General features: G+C 35.7%; 1 long non-coding RNA gene across 1 annotated transcript; it reads left to right on the top strand.

Moving 5' to 3' along the window:
- The first annotated feature begins 2,972 nt into the window (after positions 1–2,972).
- LOC104145938 (uncharacterized) lies at positions 2,973–11,292 on the top strand. Its single transcript, XR_694490.2, has 3 exons — positions 2,973–4,210; positions 5,869–5,942; positions 7,382–11,292. It is a non-coding gene; the product is annotated as an uncharacterized lncRNA (long non-coding RNA).
- Positions 11,293–15,071: the final 3,779 nt, after the last annotated feature.

Below are 15,071 nucleotides of genomic sequence, written 5' to 3'. Positions count from 1 at the left end.
GAAATTTGATCTATGAAGTTTTTCATCTTCCTTAAATAAAATAAGTATAATGCAGCTAGTTAGGGACAGAGTTTTCCTCTAACAAGAAATTAATTATTTCTGCTCTTATTTTCATCCTGATTTAGAATGAAACGGCAAAGTATCAACATTTCTCCTGCACTGGAAACTTATGAATACTAGAATCATTCTAATATTAGTTTTTATGTTCATACTTGCTAACATATTGGAATTGAAAGTTTCTGGGAAAACCGTCTGGGATACTCTGAACAGAAAGATATGTGCATGTAACTTGACAAGCACAGGAGTAATGGCTATTTGTCTGGCATTTCTGGCTGTCCAGCAGCTCAATCTTAGTTACTTTCATGGGTCCATTGGGGATGTGATCATTTGGGAAAAGGACAAAAACATCCAGTGGACAGAGAAAGGACTTGTAAAAGCATTAACCTAGTCTCAAAAGTGGGAGAATTGATGGATAAGAGTATTCCCATTACAAAGTTTTCGTTTTGTTCATCAAGCTACTGTCTGATGCTTTCTTCTCAATTTGATGCAAACCTGAATACCATGAGGCTTCATTACAGTTCCAATTGCACTACGAGCTCCAAATGTTGGGTAAGTTAAATCTCTCATGATGCAGTCTCGTCTTGGAGTTTTAGTTATGCATTCAACCACAACGGAAACCAAAGTGCTTTGTGAGAGATATAATTCAATCAGTGATTACTCCTAGTAAAACAGGGCTGTAACTCATCCAAACTGAAAATGCTGTGAGTCTCTGTAGTGCCTCAGGTGGGGCAAGCAAATATTGAACACCCTTGAAATGTTTTTTAATTTCATTTTTACAAATCAAAATGTCAAGAGTGAAATTCACTCATTCCAAAATAAAATATTGTATTCAGAATTCCTTAAAACAAAATTGAAATTAAGACATGGAAAATTTTTCATTATAAAAAATTTGGACAGAAACTTTCCAATGAGCTTTGAAGTTTATTCCAAGCACCTTTCAATCACTATCAGCAGCTGAACCCTTTAGCCAACTTCTCTGTTAGTAACAATGTTAAAGGGAGCATATTAATTCTTGGATCTCATTCTGTCCCTTCTAACAATCTGCATTCATCAGGAAATTAATGAAGGATAATTATTAATGATTTTCTCCAGTCTTTACAGTTAATACTGCACCTCAGATTGACTCAGCAGAGAGAAAGTGAGACATTTCTCATCTTGTATCTCCCTAGTGATGTAAACTGGCAGAAGAGATAGCAGCATGACTTAAATGTGTTACTGCTAAATACCCAAATCTTTGGATATAAATTAGTCAGAGGTGACATGAGAGCCACTAAATCACTTGTCTCTAGAACACCTTTCTATTGTGATGTGATGAGCTCACTATCAGCGTGTGGATACTATGAGTAAGAAACCAGTATTATTATTCCCCTGGAATTATACCCACACTGTCTCTATTAAAATTGGCATAGTATTATACTGCAGTTGCCATAGTACAGTTTTAAAGTTTTACAGTGGTAATTGTAGCAAAATAAGGTAGACTGTGGTGCAATTCAATGGCTGTAATTGGGATGTGACATGAAGGAACAGTGTATGAATACCACTGGAAACAGAATACAAGTGAAGACGGTGGTATGGAGAACTAAAGGCTAGTTGGAGACAATGGAAGTTGAATGCAAATTTATGCAACAACACAAAAGTCTGTGCTAACTCTCAAAGAGCAGGGAAATATGACAAGAAATGAAGTAAATGAGACCTGTGGTAGAAGAAGGAGGAAGGGAATATGACTGAGAAGAATTCAAGGAAGAATTAATAAAAGAGGAGGAGTCAGTCATAGAGGCCAAAGACATTTAATTCCTGACAATTCAAGTTTCTCTAATTTTCCAGAAGTTACTGCCTTCCCATCTTTGTAAATCCCACATCTGCATTTCCTTTCATACTGCTACGGTTATTCTGAATAAAAATGGCTTTTTATCCCTTTAAAAAGGCAGCTGACTGCAGTGTTTGTTGCACAGTACATTGGTTATCATTATGTCAGGATTATGGGAAGAGCTTAGTATGACTTACACAAAAAGAATACTTTTTTCGCTCCAAACACAGCTAGAGAATGCTAAGGGAAACACAAAGATGAGAATTCAGAGTTATCAGGAAAATCAGCTACTTTCTATGCATCTTCAAAAATTGAGGTATACTACAGAAATGATTTTCTATGTGTAATTCTTTCAAACACTTGTACATTGTACCATCTGACCTAGAGTTCTATTTCCATTTCACCTTTTAATCTTTACAAAACACCACATAGTATCACCATCTACTTTCAAGTAGTGGTCATATTTTAACCCATTCCTTTGCAAGAGAGAACAGCTGATTTACATGAATAAGTGTACTCACATTTACAGCTATTTCCTGGGCTAAGTGATACTATAAATTAAGAGAATTGTCTCAACTTTAACAAATGTAGAAGGCTTTCTCAGAGGAAAACTGTTAAGATTCTGGAAGTCCTGTAAGTCCTTTCTTTGTAAAAAGGCAGGAGGCACTCTCTTCCCAAAAGTTCGGTTCTCTCTGTTGTTTTTAAAGTCAGAAGTTCAATAAATATGCACCAATTTCAGAACTCAATTTTCCTGTTTGCTTGCAGGAAAGAGCTTCACTATATGACGCACTTAAAACACATGCACACAGATGTGCACAGACATCTTTATTCTTAGCTTCCCCTCCCAAATAATTAAAAACAAAATCGATGAAATTGAGTTACAGAACATTATGGTTGTTTGATTTCTAATAAATAGATTGCATGACCTTCAAGAATGTTGCAAGTTTCTTAACAAAATAAGCAAGAGGAGAAGTACTGTGCGCCTCCCTATATTACTCTGTGGTAGAATTACTCCTTCATCTGCAGCCAAAGATTGGAGATGCCTATGATTACTTCTTGTTTCTCTTAACTGCAAGAATTAAGGGCTTTGGATTAAATTATCAGCCTAAAACAAACAAAAGGTACTTTTCATGTAATGCCTAGCTAAACCGCAGAAATCAGTGGTACAGAATGTTGTGAATGACAGCATTTCATAAGGATAATTTCAAAAGTGATTACATTTTCAGTAGAAGCTCTATTAAAGACAAAGTCCTGCAGAACTAATCTTGCCCTTGATAATCCTCCTCCCCCAAATATCCACTGTTGGCTACTTTGGAGTCAGGAAACTGGGCTAACTGCATTTTCACAGGACTCTATACAGTCATTCCGATAATATGTTCCATGATCACAAATCTATGTGCAGAGAAAGTTCTTTCAGTTTCTGACACACATGGTCTTTTGATGATCATGACAAATACAATGTTGTTTGGTGCAGTTTATAAAAACTGTGAGTAACCCCAGAAACTCTAGAGATAAAAAGCAGTACCAACCCATTCACTCCTAACATTGCAATACTCATTCTACTAAAGTTTCAGAACTAGTTATTTTTCACATGGATCATCTTCCTTTCATCTTTTAAAATGCCAACTTGTCCTCTCAGTTTCAGATGACCCCTTTAAGGTGTAATGAGAATATTATAGGGCTTGGAAGACTTGAATGCACTGCTTGTTGCTATGGTGTAACAAATGATCACTTCAGAACATTACCACTGCATTCTTTTACCGTGCATAATTTTGCACTTAACATTTACATCATTAAATCTTAAAGTTCATTCAAATACATAATTTAATACAAGTGTTTTTCACCTATACAGTCTTTCTATTTGACTGAAAGAAACTGAAGAGTTCAGAAGAGAAGTGCACATAATTTAACTCTTGGGTAATCATTCAGACTCATGGAAACTAAATGCAATCCTTTCACTTTAGCTAAGCTGTACGTTCTTATGTCAGATTTATCAGTGGCCAAGAACTTGTTCTATGCATGCTCTTAAAAAAGAAAGAAGTGGACCATATTCCCTGTATTACAAGATAACATTCATTATACTATGTTCTCCAATTTATAAAAGCATAGCTACCTTCACAGGAATCAGCTGAGGATCATGCTTAATTTACACTGTTGTAGCTGAAACACCACTTTTGACCTGCAGGTGTTCTATATTTTATTGTATTTTATCATCCATAAACATCCTTGCTTCAGAAACTGTTGTTAATATGTTTTTGCATTCCTTTCTCGTGCAAAGGTGCTTAAGTTTAAGTGCAGTACATCAAAGAAGAACCCATTCTAGTGCCAAGACAACTTTAAAAGGTAAGATATGACCAAGAACTCTGAGGTTTTTAAAAAATACCCTCAAGCTTTAACTTTACAAAAAACAAAATAAAGAGATTATCTTTGATCACCGAAAATTGTCAGTCATATATCAAATGGAAACAAGCAGAGACACTTCTTAGGCCTCTAATACTATCAACCTATAAAGCAAAGTTTAATCACACTCGTATTCTTAATTATTTACTCCTTAATAGACGGATTTTAACTGACTCCGTGATGCATATAGATTAATCTGAATTTACTGATATCTAGAGATATAAATAAGAACAGTTTTATTCATTTTTCTTTTCATTCCTGTGTAATCCTTATAAAAGACTAAACCTTCTGGGAAGGATTTTGAAGCATTTTCTTTCTTCATAACTGGAAAGTTCCTTGAGAGTTTTGTCCCCAAAATCTCAGCATCAGGTTGCCTTGCAGTCCTTGTTGGTTCTGGATACCACCAGACATGGTTGTGAATGGAAATCTCAATGATTAGGAGGTGAGATGACTGCACCCTTTTCACTGTGTTTGGGTTTAGCTGTTGTAATACAGCAATCTGTCATACAGTAATGAGTTGTTAGGCAGCTTGCTATAATTCTGTTTGTAGGCATGAAGGCTGTGTTCTTAAAGCAACGCAATTTATTCTGAGCACAGTCGTTCATCTTAGCAACGCAAGCCTGCGATCACGCTTCTGTTCACTTTGAAGTGAACAGATCTTTGTGAGATCTTTCAGGAGTAAGATCTGCACCTTCAGACCTCTCTGTGGGTCTGGTTTAAGCTGTCTTTGGGATTATCTCATCCTGTGAAATCCTCACTGCTGTTCCATTCAAATGGAAAAGAAAAATCATCTGCCTCAGGGGTAGATCCCATGGGTATTCAAAAGACAGCTTTCTTGGTGGCTGTCTGTGACTCAGCAAGTTATGTAGGGGACAGATTGTAGGATGACCGCAAAGTTATTGCACAAATTTTATTGTTTCCTACAATAGTGCCACATCTATACACTTCCAAAGCAAAATCAAACAAAGGCTTATGCCCTCTGGAGAGAAATAAATTATAATTTGTGCACAAAACAATCAGACACCGTTCTAAAGGAGGTAACTGAAGAATTCAGACATAACTAAGCAAATGTGACAACCTCCTCTGTGATGAAAATATTTAGGTTGAATATTGAATAAGTTATGAAATGATATGAAACTAGTTTATTTGATTAATTTAAACATCTACAACTAGAATCTCTTCCCACAAGGAAAATAAGCTATCCTATATATAGTTTTATAGAGATATGTAGATAAAACATCAATGTATGTCTTTTGGAAGCATCTGGGAAAACAGAGGAATTGTGAGAAAGATGATCCATAGGAAAACAAGCCATGTGTTGCTTTCTCCCCATGATGAAATCAGCCAGCCATAAATTAAACAGTTGCAGACAGCCTGCAGGGCTTCATTTAAAGCTGGACCATCCTAGTTTATATAATCTTTTTTTCTCCCCTCAGTTTAGCAAGGTTTCCCAGTGGTGAGATGTTCAAAGAGTTCAGAGGAAGAATAGAATATTTAAGTGTTTCTAAGAACTTTATTTTCAGAAATACTACTAGTCATGTAAAAAAACTTTCTTTTATTATATGTTTTTCATTGATCTTTCTATTTGCTTCATATTCTAGGAAAGCATTTTGTTTCTTACTGATTAAAGACTGTTATGGAAAAGAAGATAGAAGAAGGACAAAAGATTACCAAAGTAATTCAGCATCGAATGGAAAATTACACTTTGTTCTGAAATATTGCATAAGTGAATATACAATACACTGTATATACAGTAGTGTATAAGACAATGCAGATCTCTTATTCCCTTCAATTTGTTGTTATTGTTGCTGTTGTTCCATAAGATCCTGGAGTTTCTGTTCCAAAGACATGAGTGCATGAGTGCAGTGATACTGCTTTTAATGGACTCACAGGAAATGGAGTTGAAAAATGGGTGAACTAAATAAAGTAGTTTGATTTTCCTTGGATCTATTAGCAAATCTACTCATCATGCATAAGACCAACTCTTTCTTTGACTTGTTTTCTTTAACCTCTGTGAGGAGCAGATGCATACTTAGGCACCAATAAATTCACATGGGAGATGCAAGTGAAACGTTGCAAAAAATTCTCTAGCTAGATGTCATTCCCTGAATTAGATTGCCTAGAAAAAAATGTGGCATTTAATCACTGGAGATTTTTTAGGAATGTACTAGCTAGAATTAAAGTAATTCCCTCACAGATATCTGACTAAGCAGAGCTGAATACAGTTTAAATGCCCCTCATTTATTTAGAATGGGAATGTAAATAAGAAAACGATTTCTTACCACTTCTTAGTTGTGAACTGTGAGGATCTGGCTGAAACCCAGTCACCCAGACTGTGTGAGCTTGACTGATTCCCAGTACTCAAGTCTTGTGGACAGTCCCCACTGCTTTGGCTACAGGAACATGTTTTATTTGCACATATCAGATTTCAGATTTAACATACAGTAGAATGAGTGATGTGTGGATCATCAAGCCCCAGTACATATTAACCTGTCTCTGGTGTAGACCTTGTTCATAGACCTTGGCTGTGTAACTGCCCAAGCTATAGCAGAAAAACTTCCAGTTGACGCAGTAAGAGAAGAGTCTGAGCAGATGTGGAAAGTCAGCAGCAGAGAATTGTGATATATTCACAATATACTAGAAAGTATCTATGTTCTTAAAATTAGGATAATTAAAGCTTTTATAAACTAGACTTCCAACATGTAATGACAATATTTCTATTGAATCATGTTAAAATCATATTAAAAAACATATGTAATACAAGTACCTTCACTTTACTGATTCTTTCCTTTCTTCCAAAAAGGGTCCCCAGGTTGTTATAGGTGTATATAGTGCTGGAAAGGAGACTCTAGTTCCAAAGATTTCTGCTAGAATATGAGTGAAACAGGAGAATAAATGCACAAATAATCTATGCCTCAACCTCTACTCAAGTTTTTCTTAAGTAATAATGTGAAAATGTGTAAGATTTTTTGCTGCTGAAAAAACTTTCTATGCATTTTGAACTGATCATCTCTTTTTATACAAATGCAACCTGGAACATTTTTCAAATTCTTATACTTTCTATACTAATGCCTCAAATAGGTACTGAATATATTAATATTTCTTGATTTGCAGTGAATTCTATATAATTCTCTACTGTTGCATGAAGACTGAAGCCTCTTATGGCCTGAATACTTGAGAAAGGATTTCTATCATTTGACTGTCTCCACATATGCTTCCTTAGACCTCAAGCCAAGAAGGACTGACTGTGTGTCTCAAGGCAACCTTTCATGGAATCAGAACTATCTAATGATCTCTGTATTTTGGAATTTTTTCATGTTTAAGCTCTCTAACATCTTGGGTGGATCTCCAAGAATATCTCACCTTTCTGCTGAAGGATTGATTTTTAAATAGACATTAGGATGCTATACTAAATATTTTGGCTGATCAGTCAATATCATTATTTTTGTCCTTCTTCATGAGAAGAAGGACAGCTTCTGAGCATGCTATTGGCAATGATGATCCCAGCTATTTTCTTAGAAGTTTGTTGAAAGAGTTAAATCACGCACGTTACCCTTCAGATGGTGAAACTTTAGTTTGATTTCATGCAGATATTAAAGCAGATAAGTGCTAGTGGATACATGAAAACTACAATGTAATTCCTACATAATTATACATTAATTTCATTTACATGAAGTCACAGTCCTATTGGTTTTGCCATTAATATCCAATATATACATTGTGGGAAATTTTATCACAAAAGTCAAGCTGAAAAATGTAATTTTTATATCCACAGTGGGCTGCCTCTTCTATTCTTATTATACTAGGCATATTTTTACATTAAGGAGACAATTAGAGTCAATTCATTCAATGTTATTAAGATAAGCTGTATTTTACTGTAATCCAAGGATGTATAAGAATGTAACCCTTATCATATATTTTTATGTCTTACTGCTTCGATAAAAAATAAATTTCTTTCTGCACTTTTTATACAGAATCTTAAGATAACATTTAATATAAAAGAACTTTCTTTTATAAAGACAGGATGCAGAAAATCTCTCTGTGCCACTGCTGAAGTGGATTTAACCCTGTAGAAGTTGGCACAAAGAGAAACAATAGTGCCGGAAAGATCTGCTGGGATTTCCCACCAAATATAGCCCTACTTAGAGCACTGTTAAGCCTAAAGGCAGGGTCATCGTACACTTCTTACACAAAAACTTCAAATTTGCAGAATTGCTTTGCTCTGATTATTTCCAAAAGCCTAGCCAATCCCTAAGAGAGATGTCAAATTGAAAGGGAAAAGAGAAAATTGGTGGAAATGTAAACTCCTTTTCTTTTAAATACAAATATTTTTTTCGTGTATGATATATGTGGAGCAGAGAAGGTTTCATAGGAGGAAGAGTGGGATATTGCAGAAACCACCATAAGGAAGGTGCATATACGATGACAGACATTTCACCTGTCATGGGCAAAACGGCCTTGAATTCACTTAATTTATTTCCAATTTCACTTAAATTTCACCTAATTTATTTCCAATTAACATAAGCTTTTGATTACTAATTTCCATATTGAGACACAACGAGGACATAAACAGTTAAACAAATACTTCAGGCAATGCCTTCTCTCCTCCCTTCCCCAGGCTTAACTTTAGTCTCATGACACTCCTCCCTCCTTTCTGGTGTTCCTGTCCCTTCAGTTGGCCGCCCCTCACACTCTGGCCCTTCAGGAGGCAACAGGCAATGCCGGTGGTTGGGGTCGGTATGCAACGGTCTCTTTTTGCCTTCCTGCCTCACACTCTTCTCTTCTGATGCCCCAGTGGGGTTTCCCCAGGGGCCACAGTGCCCTCGCAGTGCCCCTGCCCCAACCGGGGGTCCCCAAGGGCCTCAGTCCCCTCAGAGGCGTACCTCCCACGACTCCATATCTGCTCATGTCTTTCCTTTTTTGGGTCCTCAGGTGTCCTCTCACAGTTACACATTAGTTCTGTATGAGTAGACTGTTTAGTCCAGTCATGTTTTTACTCTTGCTGTTGAACTGTGGGTAAGCACCGTTAGAAACTGTTTTGAAACCCCCTGGTTTGAATCAGTGACCTTGCAACTTTGCTCACCAGTGTCTTTGGATTTAGAAGATCAAGTTGTTTTTCCATGTCACCCTCCTTTGATATGTTCCTGGGCAATATGCTCTAGAGGACCCTGCTTGAGCAGGGAGGTTGGACTAGATGATCTCCAGAGGTCCCTTCCAACCTACACAATTCTGTGATTCTGTAGTACAGCAACTTTATTCTAAAACTAAGTTCTGAGTGTAGGGATTTTTTATTTTACTTTTGTTTTTATAAACCACCAATGATGTAAGAAACAGAATGGCTTAAATTTCAGACCCAAGCTGGCATTCTGTGATTCTGTTCCCAATAATATTGCATTTGATAGCCTTCTCTGTTAAGCCAGGATAATGATGTATGAAGATAAATCACGCTCCACATGTGCTGTTTGTGGCATTAGGATAGATTCTTTAAATAATAGTTACAGTAGTAGAATTTTTGCCATTATGACCTTAGCAAATTAAGCTTGAGTGGAAGATCCTCTAAGATAAGTCACCAGTTTATTGCAAGTAATTGTGGCAAAAAGAACATGTATCAGCTGGTAGTCTCTCAAGAGAACTCAATAAGCCTGCACTGCTTAACCATAAAGGATTGGATTTAGGTTTTTTTGGCACTCAGTGTAGCATCCTCTGGCTTTTATTCATCAGATCTTTGCTAACATTTTGAGGAATTTTCCCATATAATTTGACTGTGAGTGGAAGTGTTGCTGAATTATTAACATGTTGCTCTTTTTGAACAGCAAGTTCTAGTTCACTCTAGGTTAACATTACCCCAAGAGTAATAATGAAAAGTAATTATTAGATTATCAGTTTGATGCAGCCTTTGTTTTTCATGTGATCTGGTATAATTTCCAGAACAAAGCCGTAGCTCTGACACTTAAATTTAAGATGGAAAAAACCTGTAATAAGTCATAGGAAGTATAAATGCCAGAGGCTGTATAACATTTAACAGTTTTTGTTAGCATTATATTTAGATAAAATAAGTTTACAACTCAGTAAGACTTTATAAGGAAACTTATGCAGTTTGATTTTTGATAGCATAGCCATATCTACAAATACAACGAACTGCAGTTTAGGCACACTGATTGTTTGCAGTATGGGTGGGGAGAGGGATCTACAGATGAATTGGTTTAGAGCTCCATGCTGTGACTTATACATTAATCATGAAGCATCATGCTTATGCAAATGTGTAGAAGCCCAATTAGGCATGCAGAATAGAACACTGGGAATAATGTTGTGGGCTATTGGGCCTCTGAAATATACTCCTTGGCCAAATTTTCAAAAGCAAAGCAAATCTGATATGCCTTTTTACTTTTGAAAACAGGTGTACAATTGTCTTCTTGGTGCTTATTTCATGCCTTCAACCTTAAAAAAAAGCTTTATCCCAGTTGGTATGATTTTTTCCTAGTCACTGAAGAGTAGCAGTGGAAATTCTGAATCACTGACAAGAAAATAAAATGTTCATTCAGAACACGACGTGCTGAGAATGTTGAGAATCCTTCAATATTTGGAATTTTTTTGCTGTGCGTTTTGAGCATTCTATCTTGTGGAAATATTGAGGCTTAATTTGGCATTTCTTCCTTCTTGCTACAACATGTGATTAATCAAAATATTCTAATTTGCATTCTGAAAATCCAATGTCTTAAATGCAAATATGCAGAATATTAAGGATACCACTTTAGAATGCAAGGTTTCATTGCACAAATTAATTCACATTCTTGTCCAGAAATTATTCTTTAACAAAATTACCAGTGTATGTCTTCTTCCATAGCTATTTGTCAGGTTTTCTTCACATTTATAAATAGGATTTGGGAAAAATAAAATTGTAATTCATTTACCTTTTGGAAACTGCTCTATACAAAAAAAATTAGTACTAACAACTGATATCACTAGTGGTTTGGTAAGTGCGGCACAAGGTCTTTTACGATGAAGCATTCCTGGAATAATGTACCTTTTACTAAATAAACTCATTGTATTTGCTGGAGTTTCTAGCATTTGGTTTATGCATTCCTCATTTGTTCATAGATTAGTGTGTAGATCAAGTTGCTTCTGTCCATAGTAGTGAAACGCATGGTGCAGTTCATGTGTGCAAGAAGAACAAAAATCTCTGACAGCCAAAATAAATGCCTGGAGACTCTCATAGAAAGAGAAAAATTACATCATGACTTTTTAACAAAGGTACCAATGCACTTAGAAATATCTCAAGATACCCCCTGCTGCGGGGATTCATGATGCACTAAGATTCTTGTGGAAATCAGAGTTCAGCTGCACTAAAGTATCAAATGGAAATTGAACAGTGCAAGTTTTTTGTGGCAGGCAAAAGAGTTGCCCCCCTCCTTAAAAGGTGTATCAGAGAGAGAGAGAGAGAAAGAGTGAGTGAAAGAGAGACATTGTGATTTTAAATTGCAGAGGACACATTGTCATCATCTGAATATCATGTCACTATTTCTTATTTCTTCTTGTCCAGCAGGGGATTATTGGAGCCCATTACAAGGAAGAGTACAGTATTTCTTGCTGTATTGTCAGGGCATGTGAGCACTTTTCTTGAAGAATCTCGTGTTCTGGGAACTCATATTAAGAAAATGATAGGAAATTTTATTTTTTTTAATATTAAGGATTAATACAGAGACGTTATAGGAGGTTGCAGGTTCATATTTCAAGTCCTTCCTTTCAAAAGTAACTCCTGGAGAGCAAGCTGAGAGGAATGCAGGCATCAGAAAGTTAGGCAGCATTCCCATTCCCTACCATAATACAAAACAGTAAGGACAAAATCCCAGGATTTTGAAACCTCTGGAATAATTTCTGTCATCTCAGAACTTTATCTTAGATACTCAGTCAGCTAAGGTTACTAAATTAGATTTTCTGTTTGGCAACAGTATTCACTTTATAAAATCTATTTACTATAATTGGTAAAGGGAATTAGGAAGTGAAGCGACCACCTTTGTTCGTATATGAGCATCCAGTTATTCCAGTATTATTGTTCTAGTGAGGTCTAAACAGCTAAAAGCTAAAACAAACAAACAAGAAGTCCCAAACTAATTCTATCTTAAAAATATATGGGAATTAACACAATTGTAAGTGTTTTTCAAGTTCTGATCGTTACCAAAATAAGCATATCAAGCATCCATCTTTTTTTTTGGTTTTCCTTCATATGCTCCACACTGAACTTTTCAGGAAGATTGGATGAAACTTAAATTTAAGAGATGTTGAAATAAGTACATCATCAAATGCACAACTTCTTTATATATTTTTTCCACATGCAGACTGTGTGTTTAATTTTGGGGAAAAAAATCAATAAAGGAGAAATGTGAGAAAATAAAGTGGTCTCATCGAATCTCAATGCACTATATCACACATGTCAAATATTTGAGGAGATAGATGCATTTTTCCAGAATATTATTTTAAAAAAGAGAAAAAACAATGCTGATAGCGTTGCTCACTTGACAGAAATTAAAGATGAAGAGCTGATGTATAGCCAGTGCCAGCAGAGAGTAGAACAGAGCTGTAACTTTTAAAAGACCTTGTACAAGCATCTGCCAGTCCCTCTAGGAAATCTTAAAAAAAGCTTTTCCTAAAAAAAAAAAAAAAAGCCTTCTTATCCAGATCATCTTAAAAAAATCTTATATTTGCTTGTTTGTTTTTGCGGTTTTTAGTCACAGTCTCATCAAAACAGTATCTTTGCTACACAGCTGGTTAGTAGCTATGACTGGCAATACTGCTTCTTTTGGAAGAAAATCTTGCTCATTCATTATTAAAAACACATAACATCATTAGGGGCCATTGGCTATGAACACAGTGGTCAACTGCTTTGAGATCTGAACCATTTAATGCTCATAGCCTCATACAGCTATTCTGAAATCCTTCATTTTCTTAATTAGTTACATTTATTTCACTCATCATCTTCTGCTCTGGCCATTATTACAGTGCCCAGGATTGTCACTTCACTCCTCATCTTCCCGTAAAAGCTTTTCTTGAAGTAAAACATTCCCTGGTCTCCCCCAGGATCTAAAGGCAGTCAGTGTTTATAGCTTCCAGCTCCTCCGGCCCCTTGGTGTTGGTCTGGATGTGGGTGAAGGAAGAACCTCTGTACCATGGGTAGAGGGAACAAAGTGTAAGAATATCTCTTGATTTCAGCTCTGGTGTTTGCGGTGTAAAGCAGGAATTAGATATGTTAAGGTTTCCAGGAGCACGATGAGCTTTTAGACACTGTGGAGACTAGTGAAGCAAGCAAGTGGCTTCCATTATTAATTATTCCAATAAGACAATTATTATTTGTAAATCAGCACAGTGAAATTTTGAATTTCCTGTGTGCAACGTGAACCGTACTTTCCTCTTGCCATTGAAGGATGAGCAGGAAATATTGTGTTGCAATTCTTGGGATTTATTCCACTGCACTAAAGAATAGGGAGCATCTTTAACTGAACAGAGCAATGTTAAAATCGTGCAGCAACAAAATAAGTAATAATTACTACGGTAAAAATCTTAATATTATTGCAAATCTTTTACTTTCAGAACACAGAATAAGGAAGCTCTTTGCCTTCACAGGCCTGATACATTTCTAATAATGTTAACGTTGAGTGAATTTAATTCCACTTGCTTAAATAATAAAACCAAAATGCTTATTGAAAATCTTGGCTTTCCTGAGCAACATTTTGATTTACTTTTCTTCAACATTTGAATCAATAAATAAATAGTATCTAGGATTAATATGGCTGTTAGAATTTTTGATGATGAAAGCCCTTTTTTCCAGGCTTTGAAAGAGCTAAATGGAGAACTAAAATAATATTTAACAATGAGTCTTAAATTGCTTTGATGGAAAACTTTATTTTTTTCTCCTTTTTTATATGGAATATTGAGAAAAAAAAGCAATTCTGATGAAAATGTCTTTTTATGGTCCTATAAATTATTTCTGAAATGTGCCATATTCTTTGCACAGGCATAATCATTACAAAATTTTATAAATTTGTGTTTTTGTGAACATGGCAAAACTATTTGAGAAAAGTTCTCTTTTGAATCAATCTCAAATAATTTATTTTAATGTTAACTGAAGAAAGCCTCAACTTTTTTTCTTGCCTTAGAAAAATAAATTTCAAATCATAAGCATTATTCTAAACTGCAGACCACCAGAGGTAGTATTTTTGCAAGAAGTTTTCTATGCTAACTTTTGTGCTGAGGCTATTATGTTTTTACCTTAAAAGGAGGTTTGCATAGTCCCTGACCATTAACAACAATTTTGTTGAGATCCTACCAGCCCTTGCATCAATGTTGGAATGATCTTCTTGGCTCCTCTGACTTGAAAGTGGACTACAGCACCTTCTGTCAAGCTGACTTGAATCTTGTTTGACGTCTGGGCTTCAATATTCATGACATATATATACATCCAGCAATAATGATATCTAAATTAAGAGAGCCACTTGACAATAAAGTAGCCCTTACTAGTTTACTGGAGACAGGATCAGAGCTCTTGAAACAGAATGACAGTCTGGAAAAGTGTTGTGAGTTTCAAAGCATGTTCTCTTCTGAAATGTGTGGCCGAGTCCTCCAGTTCATTTCTGTGTTCTTTAACAATATTTTTATTTATTCTATTTATGCTATTTTCTTAAAACCTATTTCAAAAGGCAATATAGGGTTTAATACTGACAATGTTCCTATTATCTCTTTCAAAAAGGTTGTATTCTCAAGCATCTCTGATTTCTGAAGCACTATGCCACTTCAGTTTAAACAATGAGAT

This window comes from Struthio camelus, chromosome 5 (genome assembly GCF_040807025.1).
Source record: "Struthio camelus isolate bStrCam1 chromosome 5, bStrCam1.hap1, whole genome shotgun sequence".
Classification (NCBI taxonomy): domain Eukaryota; kingdom Metazoa; phylum Chordata; class Aves; order Struthioniformes; family Struthionidae; genus Struthio; species Struthio camelus.
This window is presented reverse-complemented; position numbering and strand designations above follow the sequence as displayed.